Source organism: Felis catus, chromosome F1, assembly GCF_018350175.1.
Source record: "Felis catus isolate Fca126 chromosome F1, F.catus_Fca126_mat1.0, whole genome shotgun sequence".
Taxonomy (NCBI): Eukaryota; Metazoa; Chordata; class Mammalia; order Carnivora; family Felidae; genus Felis; species Felis catus.
Genome location: NC_058384.1, coordinates 42,266,408 through 42,284,394, shown reverse-complemented (window position 1 = coordinate 42,284,394; position 17,987 = coordinate 42,266,408). Strand labels below are relative to the sequence as shown.

Below are 17,987 nucleotides of genomic sequence, written 5' to 3'. Positions count from 1 at the left end.
GGAAGAAAGAAAATGAGGCAAAGGTGAATTGACCATTTCAATCTTAGTGTCACTAAGCTTCCAGATTGTTAATATTTTAAATTTTTTTTTAATGTTTATTTATTTTTGAGACAGAGAGAGACAGAGCATAAATGGGGGAGGGTCAGAGAGAGGGAGACACAGAACCTGAAGCAGGCTCCAGGCTCCAAGCTGTCAGCACAGAGCCCGACGCGGGGCTCGAACTCACGGACCCCGAGATCATGACCTGAGCCGAAGTCGGCCACTTAACTGACTGAGCCACCCAGGCGCCCCCAGATTGTTAATATTTTAGTCAGCGTATGAGGGTATCTGTGGTAGTAAGTCTCTAAAATGGCCCCAAATTGTCCCCACTTTTTGGTGTGCATGTCTTTGCCCTAATGTAATTTCCTCTCACTGAGTGTGGGCTAGACTTAGTGACACTTTTTTTTTTTTTTTTTAGTTTAGTTTTTAGTAATCTCTACACCCACTGTGGGGCTCAAACTTACAACCCTAAGATCAAGAGTCTTATGCTCTTCTGGCTGAGCCATCCAGGTACCCCTGGACTCAATGACACTTCTAATGGACAGAATAAGGCAAAGGTGTGTGATTTGGAGACCAGCTCATAAAAGGCAGAGTGGCATCTGGATTATTCATTCCTGGGGGCAGACACCCACATGTCAAGCGGCGTCTATGGAAAGGCCCACATGGTGAGGCCTCCTGCCCGCAGCCAGCAAGCTTGGAAAGGGAGCCTCGAGCCCTCGTCAAATCTTTAGAGACTGTAGCCCCAGCCACTTTTATGAAAGACCTGTTATTAGACCTGGAGCCAGAAACACTCAGCTAAGCCACGGCCGGATTCCTGACCCTCAGAAACTGTGTGAGATGATAAATGCTTATTGTTTTCAGTTGCTAAGTTTCAGGGTAATTTGTTATGCAGCAATAGGTAAGCAGATAATAGAGAAGGACGTCAGTATCAGTAAGATCACTCTACACCTTCTAAATATATTTACCTTCTATGGATGGGATCAGCTATCTGCAAAAAAGAAAATTAGTGAGTGGGAATCTGAGAGAACACTTATTCTCTAGAAAACAGGATTGAATCATCTGCATAACTGTGTTCTTAGCATCATGCTGGACACAAAATTAGCTAATTGATTAACTGATGGCTTCTCATTGAAACTTGCCTTGCTTTCTATTTGCTTTATTTATTTTAGTTTTTAAATGTTTACTTCTTTGAGAGAGCGAGACAGAGACAGAATGTGAGCAGGGAAGGGGCAGAGAGAGAGAGAGAGAGGGAGACACAGACTCCGAAGCAGGCTCCAGGCTCAGAGCTGTCAGCACAGAGCCCGACGCGGGGCTCGAACCCACGAACCGTGAGATCACGACCTGAGCCGAAGTCGGACGCTTAACCGACTGAGCCACCCACGTGTCCCTCTATTTGCTTCATTGAAACAAATATTTAGTAGATTCACAGAGCTCTTTCTGGAGTGAAGAGGAGTTACTTTGCTTGCTCAATCCATTTTCAAAGTCTTTTCTCAATTCTGCCCTGACCAACCTCCACCCTCATCTTCACGCCAGTGATTAGACTTTGTCATTCTTCCCTTGGTGCATTCATGGCACCCTACGAACACCTCTGTTATGTGTCGGTCCTGCACTGTGCTTGTCTGATTACTTGCTATCTCCCTCACTAGGCTGGGAGATTTTTGAAGACAGAGACTATGACTTATTCATCTTCTTAGAACAGAACACCGTGTCTGGCCCATAGTGTAAGTTCAACGATTATGCCTTACATGAATGAATAAGACCATATTAATGAAGAAAGAATAAGTAAATTAATAAATGAGCCGGCCTTGAAAGAAAACTAAGTGGCCTGAGGAAAAACTTGTCCCCCTTGGATTTCTGTTTGCCTATAAAATGAAAGGGTTGGACAAAATTACTTCGAAGACCCTTTTCCCTTCGGACCCTCCATGATCTATGATTGAAGGTGGGTGTAGGAACCTATGCCCTTCTATAACCTTCAAAAGGCAATGTTAGGAAGAAAATAATAAAGATAAGACTAGAAATCAGTGAAATAGGAAACAGACCAACAATGAAGAAAATCAATGAAAGCAAAGACTGGTTCTCCAAAAAGATCAATAAAATTGATAAACCTCTAGCTACATTGATTAACAACCAAAGAGTAAAGATACAAATTACCAATATCAAGAATGAAAGGGAGGGAGCATCACTTCAGATCCTACAGACATTAAAAAGATAAGAAAGGGGTATTATAAACAATTGTATACAATAAATTTGGCAACTACCTGAAATGGACAAATTACTTGAAAGACACCTGTTAGAAAAACTGGCCCAAGAAAAAATAGAAAATCTCAATAGCTCTTTATCTATTAAAGATGTGAATTCATAAGTTAAAAAAAAATTGGCAAAATTCTATCAATCATTTAAAGATGAAATAGTAGGGGGGTGGGAGGGAGGGGAGGGTGGGTGATGGGTATTGAGGAGGGCACTTTTTGGGATGAGCACTGGGTGTTGTATGGAAACCAATTTGACAATACATTTCATATATTAAAAAAAATAAAATAAAGATGAAATAATAGGGGTGGAGGAGAGGGGAAGATGGGTGATGGGCATTGAGGAAGGCACTTGTTGAGATGAGCACTAGGTGTTGTATGTAAACCAACTTGACAATAAATGATATTCATAAAAAGTAAATACAGTCATAAACTCAGGAAAAAAATAAAGATGAAATAATACCGACTATATATTAATTGTTTCAGGACACAGAGGAGGGAGGAATATTTCCCAACTCATTTTATGAGTCCAGCGTTACCCAGATGCCACAGCCAGAGATATTACAAGGAAAAAAACCTACAGATTAATAACCCTCCTGAACAACAGACACAATGCCTTAACAAAATTTTTGCAAGTAGAACCCACTAACATACAAAGTGGGATAATCCACGAGTCCAGGGCATACAGTCAGTAAAGGAAGAAATAAAATGGTCTTTATTCATGGCTAAAATGATATGAATGCAGAAAGCTCTAGGTAATTTACAACAACAACAACAACACCTACGATAGCTAATAAATCAGTTGGGCAAAGCTGCAGAATACAAGATCAATATACCAAAAAAAAAAAAAAAAAATTACTCGTATTTGTATATACTTAGAACAAACTATTGGAAAATGAAAAGGTGTCATTTACAGTAGCATCAACAAATATGAAATACTTAGAGATAAATTTAATAAAAGATATGTAAGACACTTACATGGAAAACTATAACATATTGATCAGAGCACTTAAAGATCTTAAACGAATGAAGAGATATGCCATGTTCATGGATATGAAGACTCAATATTGTTAAAATGTTAAGTTTCCTAAAATTGATTTACAGATTCAGTGTAATCCCAATCATAATAACTGCTATAGACTGAAAGTTTGTGTCCCCCCTCACACCCCCAAGTTCATACGCTGAAACCCTATTCCCAGTGTGATTATATTAGGAAATGGGGCCTTTGGAGGGTGATTAGGTCATGGAGACAGAGCCCTCACAAATAGGATTAGTACCCTTATAAAAAAAAAAAAAAAAAAGTCCCCCAAGAGATTTCCTTACACCTTCTTCCCTGTGAGGACACAATGAGAAGACAGTCAGCTATGAACCAGGAAGCAGGCTCTTACCAGACACCGAATCTGCCAGTCCCTTGATCTTGGACTTCCCGGCATCCAGAAGTGTGAGAAGTACATTTCCGTTGTTTAAGTCAATGGTAAGCCTAGAATTCTGTGACAGCAGCCCCAACAGAATAAGACAACTTTTTGTAATATTTGCAGAAATTGACAAGCCTTCTCTAAAATTTATGTGGAGGGGCACCTGGGTGGCTGAGTCAGTTAAGCATCCAACTCTTGATTTCAGCTCTGGTCATGATCTCATGGTTCATGAGATCGAGCCCTGCGCGGGGCTCTGCGCTAACAGCACAGAGCCCACTTGGGATTCCGTCTCTCTCCCTCTCTCTCTGCCCCACCCCTCCTCTCTCTGTCTCTCCCTCTCAAAATAAATTAATATTTTTTAATTAAAAAATAAAATTTCTGTAGAAATTCAAAGGCCCTAGAATAGCCAAAGCAATCTTGAAAAAGAGGAGCAAGGTAGGCGTTATTTTATTTATCTTTATTTCTTCAAGGCCTATAAATATATGTATATATTGATATTTATGTTTATTTATATTTACATTTATTTCTTCAAGGCCTACTATAAAGCTGTAGTAGTCAAGTCAGTGTGGCATTGGTATAAGGACGGACATATACACGTGTGACACAAAATAGTCCAGAAATAGGCCTACACGTGTTTTGTCAATTGATTGTCGACAAGCGTGCCACAGTAACTTAAAGAAGAAAGGATATCTTTTGAACAAATGATGCTGGAAGAACTGTAGAGTCTTATGGAAAAAAATATACCTTGACCCCAACCTCACAACACATGCCAAATAAACTAGAAATGGATCATAGACCTAAACAGAACAGCTAAGATGATAAAATTCTAAAAGAAAACACAGGAGAAAATCTTTGTGACCTTGGGATAAGAAAGATGTCTAAGGACACCAGGAAAGAAACGATAAAATTGACTCCACTGAAATTAGAAACTTCTGCTCTTCAAAGGACGCTTTTGGAAAACAAAAAAAAGGCAGTCACCAGTCATAACCTGTGTATTTACAAACATGCATCTTACAAAAGACTTGTATTCAGAGTACATAAAGATATATTAAGAGTATATAATTTAAAAAAAATATTTTATTTTTAAGTAATCTCCACATCCAGTGGGGGGCTTGAACCCACAACCCTGAGATCAAGAGTCGCAGGCTCTAGACTAAACCAGCCAGGTGCTCCCAGAATATATAATTAAAGTATAATGTATATATTCTTACAATTCGATAATAAGAAGACAAACAACTGAATACAGTTTTTTAAATGGACAAAGGTTGTGAACAATCCCTTCACCAAGAAAATATATCAATGGCCAAGAGCCACATTCAACAGCATTAGTTATCAACGAAATGCAAATTAAATACACAGTGAGATGTTACTACGCTCCTATTGGAATGGCTAAAAGGAAAAAAGATGGACAATACAAGTGTGAGCAAGGGTGCAGAGGAACCAGAACTCCCCTGTAATGTTGGTGGGTGTGTAAAAGGCTACACTCACTTTGGAAAATAGTTTGGCAATTTCTTATAAAGTTAACATACACCTACATATAACCTAATAATTCCCCTACTAAATAGAACAGCCAAGAGAAATGAAAATATATATCCACATGGGGCGCCTGGATGGCTCAGTCAGTTAAGCGTCCAACTCTTTATCTCCCAGATCGTGGGTTCGAGCCCCACCTCCAGCTCTGCACTGACAGTGAGGAGCCTGCTTGGGATTCTCTCTCTCTGCCCCTCCCCTGCATGTGCGCTCTCTCTCTCTCTCAAAATAAATAAATAAAGCTAAAGAAAAGAAAATTTATATCCACAAAGACTTTTACACTAATGTCGTCAGAAGTTGTATTCATAACAGTCCCAAACTGGACATAACCCGAATGTCTATTAATATGTGAATGGGTCAACAAAGTGTGCTAAAGCTGAGTAGACTACTACTCAGCAATGACAGGAAACAAACTACTTCTACATGGAACAACTGGGTGAAGCCTGATACAAAAGGGTCCAAACTCTATGGTTCTGTTTCTATGAAAATCTTGAACTTGCAAAACTATTCTATAGTGACAGAAACCACAGCGGTAGCTGGAGGGAGGTTGGCTGCAAAGAGGCACAGGGGAGCTTGCTGGGGGTGGTGAAACTGTTCTTTACCTTGATTGTGGTGGTGATTACATAGGTTTAAATATTTGTCAAACCTTATTGAACTGTACCCTTAGGAATGTTGTATTTCATTTTAAGTAAGTTATATCCCAATGAAGTTAATTTAAAAACGTGGGGCACTGGGGTGGCTCAGTCGGTTAAGCGTCTGACTCTTGATTTCGGCTCAGGTCATGATCTCGCAGTTCGTGAGTTCGAGCCCCCGTGTCGGGCTCTGCAATGACAGTGTGGGGGCTGCTTGGGGTTCTCGGTCCCCCTCTCTCTGTCCCTACCCCTCCCTCGCTCACACTCTCTCTCTCTCTCTCAAAATAAATAAATAAACTTGAAAGAAAGAGAGAAAGAAAGAAAGAAGAAAGAAAGAAAGAAAAAAACCCAAAAGGCAACATTGCTGTGTTGACGTTAGAAGCCAGTCTCCGTCTCCATCTTCCCACCCCTCCAACATATTTCCAACATACCCCAAAGCCATCCTACAGCAGAGGCTCCGCGCTCTGAATAGCTGCTTTCCCAGCGTGTCCTTCCCACCTGCCACCCCCAGCCAAGACCTTTCTTCATCAGCCTCCACAATCCAGAGCCTTCCGTACCTGCTACCAGCTGGCTGTGAGGATGAGCTGTCGATGCTCCCTCAGGTAAGGGCTTTGGGCCAAAGCCCAGCAGCCTGCGCAGACTGCGTTCGGCGGATGCAGAGTTGGCTCTCAACTAAACACATCAGCCTCACCGGCTCTTGCTGGGTCTTGGCAAGGGCAAGAGACTACACACAGAGCTGCCGGCACCTTTGCCTTCCGACCTCAACACTTCTTCTCCCGTGGACCCCCGGGGGCAGGCTCTCCGGGCTGCCCATGAAGTTTCACAGACCTGACCGAGGCTTCTTGGTCTTGTCCCCACGGCGAGTTTCATCTTCCTTTCAGATCCTACCTCCACCCGTCCCAGGTCCCTTCCTCTCCCTAAGACATCATTCCTAAAGAGAGCTGTTTAAAAGAAAGAAATCCAAATTGGCCGTGACTGTGGCATAGGCCCCACTGAGGACCCATTAGACTCCCTTGAGAAAGAACACCCTGGGCTGGTCAGTGTTCCTCTCCACCAGACAAACGTCTGCAAAGCCGGATGGCCTTGTTGGTCACATTATTGATGGGCCCTATTCTGTGCCACCACTCAGCCCCTCCCTGGGGATATATACAAGAACACTTTGGGGACACAGGGAACAATCCTAGCCAAACAGAGAGAGAAAGGGGTGCCGGGAGGGCTGAGGAGCTTGGTTAGGGCTCCAGCCTGCATGTGTTTCCAGGGTCTTCTTTGTACCCCTGATCCGGGGAGAGGCTGAGGTATGGAATCCAAATGGTCATCGGGGACCACAGGCCTGCTGGCCAGGGACTGGGAGGTTTGGGAGCCATGGGGAGCTATGGCTTTTTGGCCCCCGACCCCTTGCCCTCCTAGTTTTGGACGGCAGAGAGGATGTAATTACCCTGGTCATGGGAATGGCTGGACCCGGCCGTCTTGGACACAATGGCTTGGCCAGAGCACGTGGGCGAGCCCAGGAGACTGGCTCGGGTCTGCAGCTTCCTGGGAGGAAGTGAGGCATTGTTTCGGGGGTTGTGTGGGCCCGCTGGAACTCCACACAATGCAGGGAACGGGGGGGGTGGTGGTGAAGGGGGGTGTGCCAGGTCCAGCCCACCGACAATCGGGAACTTGTTTATTGCCTTAATGACCCCATGGTGGATCCACCTGGAAACAGACCTGCTAATGAGCGGAGACAGAGCTGGCACAACCCCAAGGGAAGCCTGTCGGGCCAGCTCCCCTGGAGGTGCTAAGGGTGTGTGGTCTGAGACTGGGAGAGCTGGGAAGTACGGCCTGGGATCCGTCTGGGAAAACCACAGGGAGATCTTATGCCTCTCCATCCGCATCTGCCTGCTCTGCGGGGTCAGGAGGCAACAGAGTGGGGGAAGGGGCCACGAGGTTGAGAATGAAAGGCAGGATGGAGCTTCCCATTCCAGCCTCTGCTCCAAACTGCTGGTGACCTTGACCAAGCTGTCAAAGCTTTCTGGGCCTCAGTGTCCCCATCTTTCAGGAAGGGATACCAAAATCATTCCTGCCATCTCCCCACTTTCCCAGGGTGTTGAGAGGATAAGGTAAGATCAGACACAGCAACTGCTTTGAACTTCTTGGAAGAAAAACCCTTTCAGACATCAAGGCTTTACACTGTTTGCTTCTTTCCCCTGTGGCTGGAACCTGGGAGCTTGGGGAGATGTACTGTCTGGGATTTGGTTTTCCTAGACTGTTTGTCAGACACCTGCCAGGGACTGAGACGGAACTAAAATCTGCCCCCGCATCAAGGACATCTGGGAGCCAAAGGTGGGCAGCATAGCAAGGGGCAATGGTATGCTGGGGCCAGCTCATGCCCGTTCACGAAGGCCAGGTGCCGAATGTTCAGGAATGTTAAATCCATTGGTAACTTGCAATCAGCCACTGTAGCAGTTTTTACACCATAAAAATTAGTAGTCTCTACACATCAGGACCTTTTTTTCTTTAAATTTTTTTTTGAACGTTTATTTATTTTTGGGACAGAGAGAGACAGAGCATGAACGGGCGAGGGGCAGAGAGACAGAGCATGAACGGGGGAGGGGCAGAGAGAGAGGGAGACACAGAATCCGAAACAGGCTCCAGGCTCTGAGCCATCAGGCCAGAGCCCGACGCGGGGCTCGAACTCACGGACCGCGAGATCGTGACCTGGCTGAAGTCGGACGCTTAACCGACTGCGCCACCCAGGCGCCCCGACCTTTTTTTCTTGAGAGCTAGTTTTCCAGCCAGAGTCTGCAGACGGCTCACTCAGAATTGCGGCGCCCCCGCTAAAACCCCCCACCCAGGTCTCGCCAAGCGGGTGTGGCTTCTTTGCTCTCCGGACACAGACCCCCAGGGACTGGAGACCTGCGTAGTTAAGAAAATGGCCCCGGTGCAAGTGCAGGCATCAGCGGGGCAGGGGTGACCAGTGAGATGGAGGTCACTGGACTCCAGGGCTACAGCTAGGACAGTCGTCTCTTCCGTACCAGATTGAGATCGCAAACCAAAGCTCCGTTTGGGTGCTGAGGCCCACTGCCAGTCTGGGTGTTTCTTTGCTCTAGTTCCAACACAGCAGGGGTGGGGATGGAGGGCTGTGGTTAGGGGACCACGTGAGTTGAACGTATCAGGCATTTATGAAGATACTCATAGGAGCATAACTCAGAGATCTCATCAATTACTTGAGGAGTTGCTTGTTTCTTTGCTTGTGTTTTGGGGGGCTTATTTTTAGTCCAAGAAGTTTCTTTCCAGGCTGAAGAGGGGTGATGACCATAGATCCTGCTGATGGCCTCTGACACGGCAGGCTGTGGGGGCTGAGGGGACAGGTCGGAACCTGCAAGCCAGGATACCCGGGCTCTCGTTCTAGCTCTGCCATTTGGTCTAGGGCAAATCACTCGGGTCTCTGTGGGCCCCCATTTCCTCGCCTGTACTCTGTCGTCATCAGTAGGCCCTCTGGGAGGGACCCCAGCTGCACGTTCTCTGACGCCGAGTTCATCTTTGCTGACCTTTGGTTTCTCTTCTCAATGTCTCCACTCTAACCAGGTGGCGCATTAGCTCGGGGGAATAGTCTTGTGCCATAGGATGTCTTTCAGTTCAGGCATTTGCTCCAGAGTCTGGGAGGTCCTGGGTCTAAATCTTGGCTCTGGCCTCTCGCTAGCTGTGTGACCTTAGGGCAGATTCTTCTCTGATCCTATCACCTCATCTGAGAGATAAGAGTCATCAGAGAGGCTTCCACTGGGATTTATTGAGGGAATCCAATAGGGTAATTCACGTAAACTCTGGCCACACACCCTGGCACACAGTGGGCGTGGAATAATGGTAGCCGTGGTCACGCTGAGCGGGTACTGCTCTCTAGAGCGAGACACTGGCAAGCCCAGGAGGGGCCTGCCGCTTAAAAGAGGTAGGAAACCTTGAATCCCCTGTCGGGGTATCGATGCATCACCCTGAAGTCTTACCAGGGGATTTCAACGCAGCAAGTGAAAGTCACAACCTCCCAGAGGAGACCCCCACATTGTCATAAGGAAATGCATAATTGATCTGAGGTGGAGAGGCAGGGCACTCTTTGACTTGTCCCCAGCCCTCTTGTTTATGACACAGCTCATCTCTGCCCTTCCTCATCGCTCCGGACAAATGAGGTCATGCGGATGAGCAAAATGAAATCAGTAAAAATGTTTTAGAGTATGCTATAAGATGTATTATTATCACAAATAGTAATATAATTAATCTCCATGGCCCAGGACAGCCCTGGGAGATTTACTGGTGGGTAAAAGAATTTTCTTTTTCCCATTCTTTTCCAGGGAGGGTTTTTTGTTTTCCAGCAGGAGCCTCCGTGCCTTGGGGACAGAGTGGAGCGGAATGTCCAGTGTAGTTCACAGTCCTGCCTTCCACCCTCCCACTCGTCCCTCCACTGGGAAATCTAAATATATTTCTAGGGAACCTCATTCCTCCCGCCCTGGTTTCCTTTCCAGGGCATGCCTGGGAAAGCGCTCAGAACTTGGGAGTAAAGGCTGCTGTAGGGACGTGCCTGAGCACTTCTCCTCTCTGACCCTGGGCTTTGGTCCCCAGGAGGGCTGATCACAGTCCGGAGGCCCAGGGGCTGAGATGGCCCAGAGAGACAAAAGGTGTGGCAGTGACAAGGAGGGTGAGAAATGCAGTAAGGTCAGTGGTGGGGTGGGGTTGGGGGCCCCCACAGAGAGACGGGGAGTAAACAGCCCAGCCACTGTCCCCAGGTCCACCTGGCTGAGGCTGAAGGCAGGGCTCCGGGGCTCTGGGGCGGGTCAGCTTCGGCTCCGGCCAGCCTGGGGTGGGGCAGCAGTGACAAGACTCCTCGACAACAGGATAAATAATCTTCAGCTGCAACAATAAAGATCAATTATGACCTAATCGCCCAGCCCAGTTCCAAAGGCCCCAGGGGGTGGGTCTCTTTCGGCCTGTCCCTCCAGGTTTAATTACCTGAAGAGTCTTTGGACTTTGGGAGACCCAAAAGCCAAAGAAGATCTGCAATAATTAAGCCAGGGAATGGCCTTCATCAAAGAAGTGTCTGTGGGCATGGGGCAGCGGGCAGAGGGCATGGTAGGTCCCTCCTGGGTGCAGGTGTGTGGGGCGGGCGTGGGGTGGGGACAGAGAACAGAAGCAGAGGAAGGGAGGCAGTGAGGCAGAGAGCTCCAAGGTCAGGAAGGAAACCCGAGTGAGCCCGAGAGGCATTCTCCACCCCGTGAGGCAGGAACGCGGGGAAGCCGCCCTCTGAGGACCCCTCTCACCCGGGAGTCCCCTCCAGTGTTCATGGCACATTTGCAAATGCTAGAATGGTTGGCAGTATCCTTGAAGGGACTGAAACGGCTCAGAACAACACTAACCAAGCCAGCGTGGTTGTCGCACTCACCGCTGCAGTACACAAAGACGCGGGGTCCAAGAAAGCACCTGCCCTTGTCTCCCACTCGCCCTGACTTGTCAGCCTTGGGGTACAGCTGTCTCTCTCTGACACCAGCCTGGCAAAGCTCTACCTGGCATTACGGCTGTACCCTGCTTGGTCCCAGCTGACACAACGTGCCCAGCTCCACAGGCCGCATGATACACATCACCGATGGGCTCTGCATCTCTCTTCCACCGTGTTGGCCCCTGGATTCTTGACCAGCCCCTTCGGCATCACAGCTCCTGAGAGGACAATGGAAGCCACCATTTTACAGATGGGGCACGTGAGTGTTCGTTTTTTATCCAGCGGTAGCTCTTTGGACTCCCGTGTGCTTTCTAAATGAATTTTCACATTGTTTTTTTTTTGCTAGTTGGGTGTGCCTTTTGGGGGGGGGCGTACACCTTTTGTTTTGGTTTTTCACTAGGCTTCATGCCAGCGTGGAGCCCAGGGTGAGGCTTGAACTCACAACCCTGAGATCAAGACCTGAGCCGAGAGCCAAGAGTCGGAAGCTCGAGCGACTGAGCCACCCAGGTACCCCGGGTATGCCTTTATTAGTGACGGTTTTACATGTGTCCCTGCATCCTGTCACCGCCATGACGGAGGCTCACCCTGGGTTAAGTTGTGTGCCCAAGCAGCCCGCTGGGATGAGAAGACAGAAGACAAGCTGCCTGTGAGCATGAGACCCATCCCCCACTCTCGCACGGAGGTGCTGCTGTGTTTTAAAATCACCTTGGTGGATTTATATATTAGTGTTCTTTTCTATTTTAAAAGCGCTTTCCCATTGTGCTTTGGCTCACTGGGGCAATGCTGTTCTCCTGGTTGCGCCGATAGGCTTTTCAATCAAAACCAAACAACAAATCCACATGCTTCTATTTTTTTATAGATCTCTGCTTTTTCAGGAAAATAAATATTTGTTGAATTGAAGTAGAAAAATTTTTGAGAAAGATGTTTTTGTACCTAGTGTATCTTGCTGTTGTTGTTGTTAAATAAGTGCTTTCGGTGACAGGGCTTTTGTTCTGAGAAAGAGCTTTTTACGGTGGGGGTAGGAGGGTGTTGTGCGTCCGTCCGGGGGAGGGTGTTGTGTGTTGGGAGTTTCAAAGGAGAGTCTCGAGCCAGCAGTGGCCCCCCTCTTCTTTCTCTTCTCCTCCCCTTTGTTTCTGCCTCCTAATTCACATATTCCCTCCTGTTGCCAATGGGATCCCAACCCCCAAACCCGCCACAACTTGGCCTTCCGGCCGCTATATGGTAGGAGAACAAGGCAGACAGCAATGCAGCTTGCTAGTGTGCATTACGGACTAACGAGGGGGAGCAGAGGTCCCCGTACATTGGAAGCCCCACAGAACCCATTTGCTCCAGTGTCCCACCTTGAGACGAACAGAAATTTGTTCTGGGGTTCAAGTGCTTGACAGCTAAGGTCCCTCCTTCCATCCCAAGCCTATTTCCAGGTGCCCGCAACTCACCAGGCTCTCTCAAAGATCAATTCACACATTGGGTTTTACTTAGGAGCAAACACTAATGTGTACGGGGTACAGGATGAATCCCACCCCTTCCTCAGCTAGTAGGGAGCAAGGCCCTAGGGACAAGGACACCGTGTGGCTACAGGCCAGTCCAAGCCACCTGTCACAGGGCCTCCCTCTCTTGTGAGTCATCTCGCTGAGGGCCACAGGGCCAGCGCTCTGCTAGATCTTTGGAGATGCAATGGTGAAGAAGCAGAGTCCGGGCCCCCCCGAGTCCAGCATCTGGCGGGGCATAGACACTTAGACGATCAGTCACACCAATGGATGGCAAATGTTATGGCGGGAGAAACTCTGGATCCTTAAAAGATGTATGGGTTTTCACCAAAAGCAGAAGAAGGGAAAGGCATCCAGGAAAAAGAACAATGTGTGAAATAGGATGACTGAAAAGAAACTTCAAGTAGTTTGGTAAGACAGGAGGGACAGCTGTAGAGAAGTGACGGCAGGAAATGAGACCTCCTTGGGCTCATTTATTTATGCCAAGCACGGTTTTAGATGCCGAGCAAGAGACAAGCTCCCTCTCTCATGGAACTTCTATTCTAGTGGGAGGGACAGATAACAAAAACCAAACAAACGTGACAGAGTGAGAAATGCTAAGCAGAGAATTACTGCAGGAGTCATAGGGGGCACTCCTTTGGGTTGGGCAGCCAGGAGAAACTTTCTGGAGAGAGCTGGATAAGAAAGTTGGCTCTATGAAAATCAGGCATCCCAGGCAGAGGAAACAGCTACCAGAGAGGCCCCACTCAACGGAGCTGCTTAAGGACATTTGAACAGTGGGATTGCTTCAAGAGATCATACCTCTTAAAGCATACCTCTCCAGCCCCTTGAAACAGATATCACTAGGGGCGCCTGGGTGGCGCAGTCGGTTAAGCGTCCGACTTCAGCCAGGTCACCATCTCGCGGTCCGTGAGTTCGAGCCCCGCGTCGGGCTCTGGGCTGATGGCTCAGAGCCTGGAGCCTGCTTCCGATTCTGTGTCTCCCTCTCTCTCTGCCCCTCCCCCATTCATGCTCTGTCTCTGTCTCCAAAATAAATAAACGTTAAAAAAAAAAAAATTAAAAAAAAATTTTTTAAAAGAAACAGATATCACTCCATAACAAATTACCCCAAAAGTTAGTAACACAAAACAATGAATATATCTCACGAGGTTTCTGAGGCTCAGGATTCTGGAGGCAGCTTGGTTGGGTGTTTCTGTCTCAGGGTCTCTCTTCCTCACCAGGTGGGCTTCCCTATGGGGTTACTCACAACACAACAGCTTGTCCCCACAGTGAGTAATCTGAGAGAAAGATGGAGTCAGACAGAAACAGAAAGACAACATACCCCAAATAACGGCCACAGTCTTTGATGAGCTACCTCAGAAGTTGTGTAGCATCACTTTTGCCATGTGCTACTGGTGCAGTGTGCAAGGGACTTTGCAAAATTGTGATGGTTGGGACTTGTGAACAAGGGGGGCCATCTTGGAAGATGGCCGCCTCTGCCCTCTGGCCCTTAATGTTCGCACCCCTCTGGCATGCAAAATATACTCTTCCCCTGCCCCCCTCCCCACAAAAACCCAAAGTCTCCCCTCACTCCAGCACGAGCCGTATCTATCTCATCATCTACATCAAGTCCAGGTGCAGGTAAGACTCCTCAGGTGTAGTTTCGTAAACAGGTTCCCATGAAAGTTTCCTGTTGACCAGTTAAACAAAGAGATGAGTTATCTGCTCCCACCATACCCTGTATACAAGGTAGGAGGGGCGTAAGATAGCTGCTATGTACATTCCTGTTCAAAAGGGAAAAAGTGGTCCATACCAATTCTGAAATCCAACCAGGCTTTGGTTGGATTTCATATGGGCTAAATCCATATGGACTAATCCTTCACGGCTTCTGGCTCTCCCCTCTGAACTCTTGTTCTGACCTCTGTGTCATCCCTCCCTTTTCATGAAAGTTAGCCTGTGTCTGCAGATGAGTGGTTTTCTCTTGCCAGTAGATTTTCGGGAGTACTAAAGGCCTCTTTTTGTTTTGTATCGTCTCGATTGTGCATGAAAATACTTAGGAAAAAAAAAAATCAGCCCAAACTACAAAATTGCTAGTAACAGTAGCATTATTATTATTATTTTTACAGTTCATTTATTTATTTTGAGAGACACAGAGCACAAGGAGTGGAGGGGCAGAAAGAGAAAGACAGACTTCCAAGCATCAGTGCAGAGCCTGACATGGGGCTCGATCTCACCAAGGGGCTCAATCTCACGGTGAGATTACGACCTGAGTCGAAATCAAGAGCCAGACGCCCAACTGCCCAACTGACTGCACTGTCCAGGTGCCCCATGGTGGCAATTCTTATTAAAAGGAGGTGTGAAAGGTAGAACAATGGCCCCTAAGGATGTTCGAGTCCTAATCCCTGGAAACTATGACTAAGTTACCTATGTGACAAAAGGGACTTTGCAGATGTGACTAAAGTAAGGACCTTGAGGTGGGGAGATAATCTTGGATTATCCAGGCGGATAATATAATCATAATGATTCTTAGAAGTGAAAGAAGGAGGGGTCACCAGGGTGGCTCAGTTGGTAGAATGTGTGACTCTTGATCTTAGGGTTGAGGGTTTGAGCCCCACGTTGGATGTAGAGATTACATAAATGCATACATACATACATAATACATAAATACAAATTTTAAAAAGGTAAAGAAAGAAGGAGGCACGACCTTTCCAGAAGAAAATGGAAGGACACTGCAGAGCTTGGAGGGACATAATTGTTGGCCACAAGAGGCCATAAGCCAAGGAATGCAGGTGGCCTTGGGAGGCTGGAAAAGACAAGGGCATGGACTTTTCCCTAGAGCTTCTAGAAGGCATGCAGCCCTGCCAACACCTTGGTTGTAGCCTAGCAAGAACCATTTTGGATTTCTGGTCTCCAGAAGTATAAGATAATACACGTGTGATGTTATAAGCCACTTGGTTTGTGGTAATTTGTTATAGCAGCAATGGGAAGGTAACAGAGGGGGCAGTGGTGCCATGGAAGATAGGAAGGGGTAGGAACAGACTGGGGGAAAAGATTTATGTTAGGGACATGTTAAGTTTATAGAGCCCGGGTGCAGATGTGTAAGGACTAGCTGCATATTTGAGGCTGGGGCCCAGGAGCAGGTGTGGGCTGAGCAAAGAGACCAGGGTTTCAGGAGATATGGAAGCCACAGAAATGAATGAAGGATGTGAGCGAGAAGAGGTGAAGAATGGAGGATGTCTGGAGGGCAGGCCAAGGAGGAATAGCAGGGGAGCCCTTGAAGGAGGGAGAGAAGGAGCACTTAGCAAGGATTAACTAGGAGATTAGCATCCCCTTCCAAGGTGGTAAAGAGATAACAACGCAGCAAAGACTCCAGTTTCCTTTTGCTTATTCCCTGGGGTCTGCTCTTTATTTTCCGCGTGTCTGAATCAGGAGAGTTGGTCTGGAAAACCTCATGGGACGGGGTCTTGTAGCTCCCAGGATCCCAGGGAAGAAGGATGGGGGAGCAGCAGAAAAAGCATGCCTCTGCGGTGGCCCTACCATCATCCTGGGAGTGAGGCCCAAGACCTGGCCCGTGTCTCAGGAGAACGCTTCAAGATCTTCAGGGAACAGAGCGGCAGAGGGACCATCAGAGCAATGCTGTCTTTTTTACTTTTTTGCTACTCCACCCAGGGGCCTAGTTTTTCCTGAATGGAGCGAACAATCCAGGGCGCTTCCTTTGGAGGCCAGATGAGGCCCACATGGGGCCACGTGCGCAGAACTAGGTCTAGGTCGTGCTGGGGAAGGAGAGACGTCCTTCTGGATATTTCCTTTCCTAAGTGGAGGGCCCTGACGACGTATCTCCCGTTTGACTGGAAAGGCTAAAGGGCTCCTTGAAGCCTCCTTGCTTTGAAAACACCCATAAGCATGTTTATCACTTAGGAAGGCTTTTCAATGACAAGAAACAGAAAAGCCAACTGACAAGGGCTTACATGAATTGGGATTTATTTTCCTTCCATAACAGGAAGTCTGGAGGTTGTCAGTAGCTGGCGTTGGTTTAGGGCAACATAATATTGGGGGTAACATCTTACGTTTTTCTTCACATTTCACTCATAGTCACACTGTGGATGCCATAACTCCAGGCATCTCATCCTCATTCCAGGTAGACAACAGGGGGAAGGGATGGTGCCAGATGCATCTGTTCCATTTATTAAAAAACAAAAACAAAAACAAAAAAAAATCAAGGGTTTCCTAAAAGCCAAGCAGGGTTTTGCTTATGTCTAACCGGCCAGGACATTGTCAAGAATCACCTAGGGCTAGAGAAGACAAAGAGTGGTTTAGTTTTTCCAGTCTCTAGAGTGGAGACTGCTACGGAAAAGAGGTTTGCAATGGGTGGGGGTAAGCCACTGTGTAACTAACGGGATGCTTGTTGCCTCTCCTTAAAGGAGATGTTGGGTTCCATTTGAGCGCAGCTGGGGTATAAGGGACGCCACACACGCCACCACCAGGCCGACCCCAGGTGACCAGGCACTTGGCACCACAGGCCGCAGCCCACTCACACCTCCCTCTCGGGGGGTTTCTGTCCCATAGGGCCACACCATTGAAGGAGAAAGAGAAGACGGTGTCTGTCTTAACTTTTAAGCCATAAAACCTAGGGCTGTTATTTTTGAGGCCACGGATAAGTGTTCAGTTAACTCAAAGAAGAAGTCCAACCATTGGGGATGGTGACTAGTTCTCACCTTTCAACCAGCTGCTAGGCCTTGGCGAGGCAGCTGGCACCCCGGCTGGCTGGGGCGGGGGGAAGGTGCGGGGGGTGGGGGGAGGTACATGAGGATCCCTTCGAAGCCAGCTCTGCCCCTTTCCTTCTGCCTTCACCCTGGGGGCTTGTTTTCACCCGGTCCCGCCTGTTTATCCTTAGTTTGGGCGGCCCTCCCATCTCTCTCACCTGCAGATGGACCGTGTCTGAAGCTGTGTTGACACCCACCCCCTCCCTGCCCACCCACGTACTGCCCACCCCACTGCAGCAGGCTGGTGGGGAGATCCACCTTCCTAACCGCAGCCCCGCGCCAGGCGCACACATGATCCTGCGAACATTCCCCAGAGCGATGGAAGCTATTAGACGTGGTGGGAGGGTGTGGAGGGGAAGGCTCTGCCCACTCCCTCTGGGAGAGGATCAGGATTTGGGAAAAATCCAGAAGGACCTTCAGGCATGACTCACACTT

General features: G+C 47.8%; 2 long non-coding RNA genes across 3 annotated transcripts; one reads left to right on the top strand and one right to left on the bottom strand.

The window, feature by feature from the left end:
• Window positions 1-10,066: 10,066 nt before the first annotated feature.
• On the bottom strand, window positions 10,067-17,760 carry LOC111556318. 2 transcript variants are annotated; one of them, XR_002739090.2, is made up of 4 exons: window positions 14,381-17,760; window positions 13,956-14,087; window positions 11,391-11,541; window positions 10,067-10,740 (listed from the first exon to the last, which is right to left on the bottom strand). It is a non-coding gene; the product is annotated as an uncharacterized LOC111556318 (long non-coding RNA). The 2 variants fall into 2 exon arrangements; XR_006591798.1 differs by lacking the exon at window positions 14,381-17,760 and having other exon boundaries at window positions 13,956-14,360.
• LOC102900402 lies at window positions 10,737-12,232 on the top strand. The gene is made up of 3 exons (XR_002739091.2): window positions 10,737-10,959; window positions 11,375-11,582; window positions 11,724-12,232. It is a non-coding gene; the product is annotated as an uncharacterized LOC102900402 (long non-coding RNA).
• Window positions 17,761-17,987: the final 227 nt, after the last annotated feature.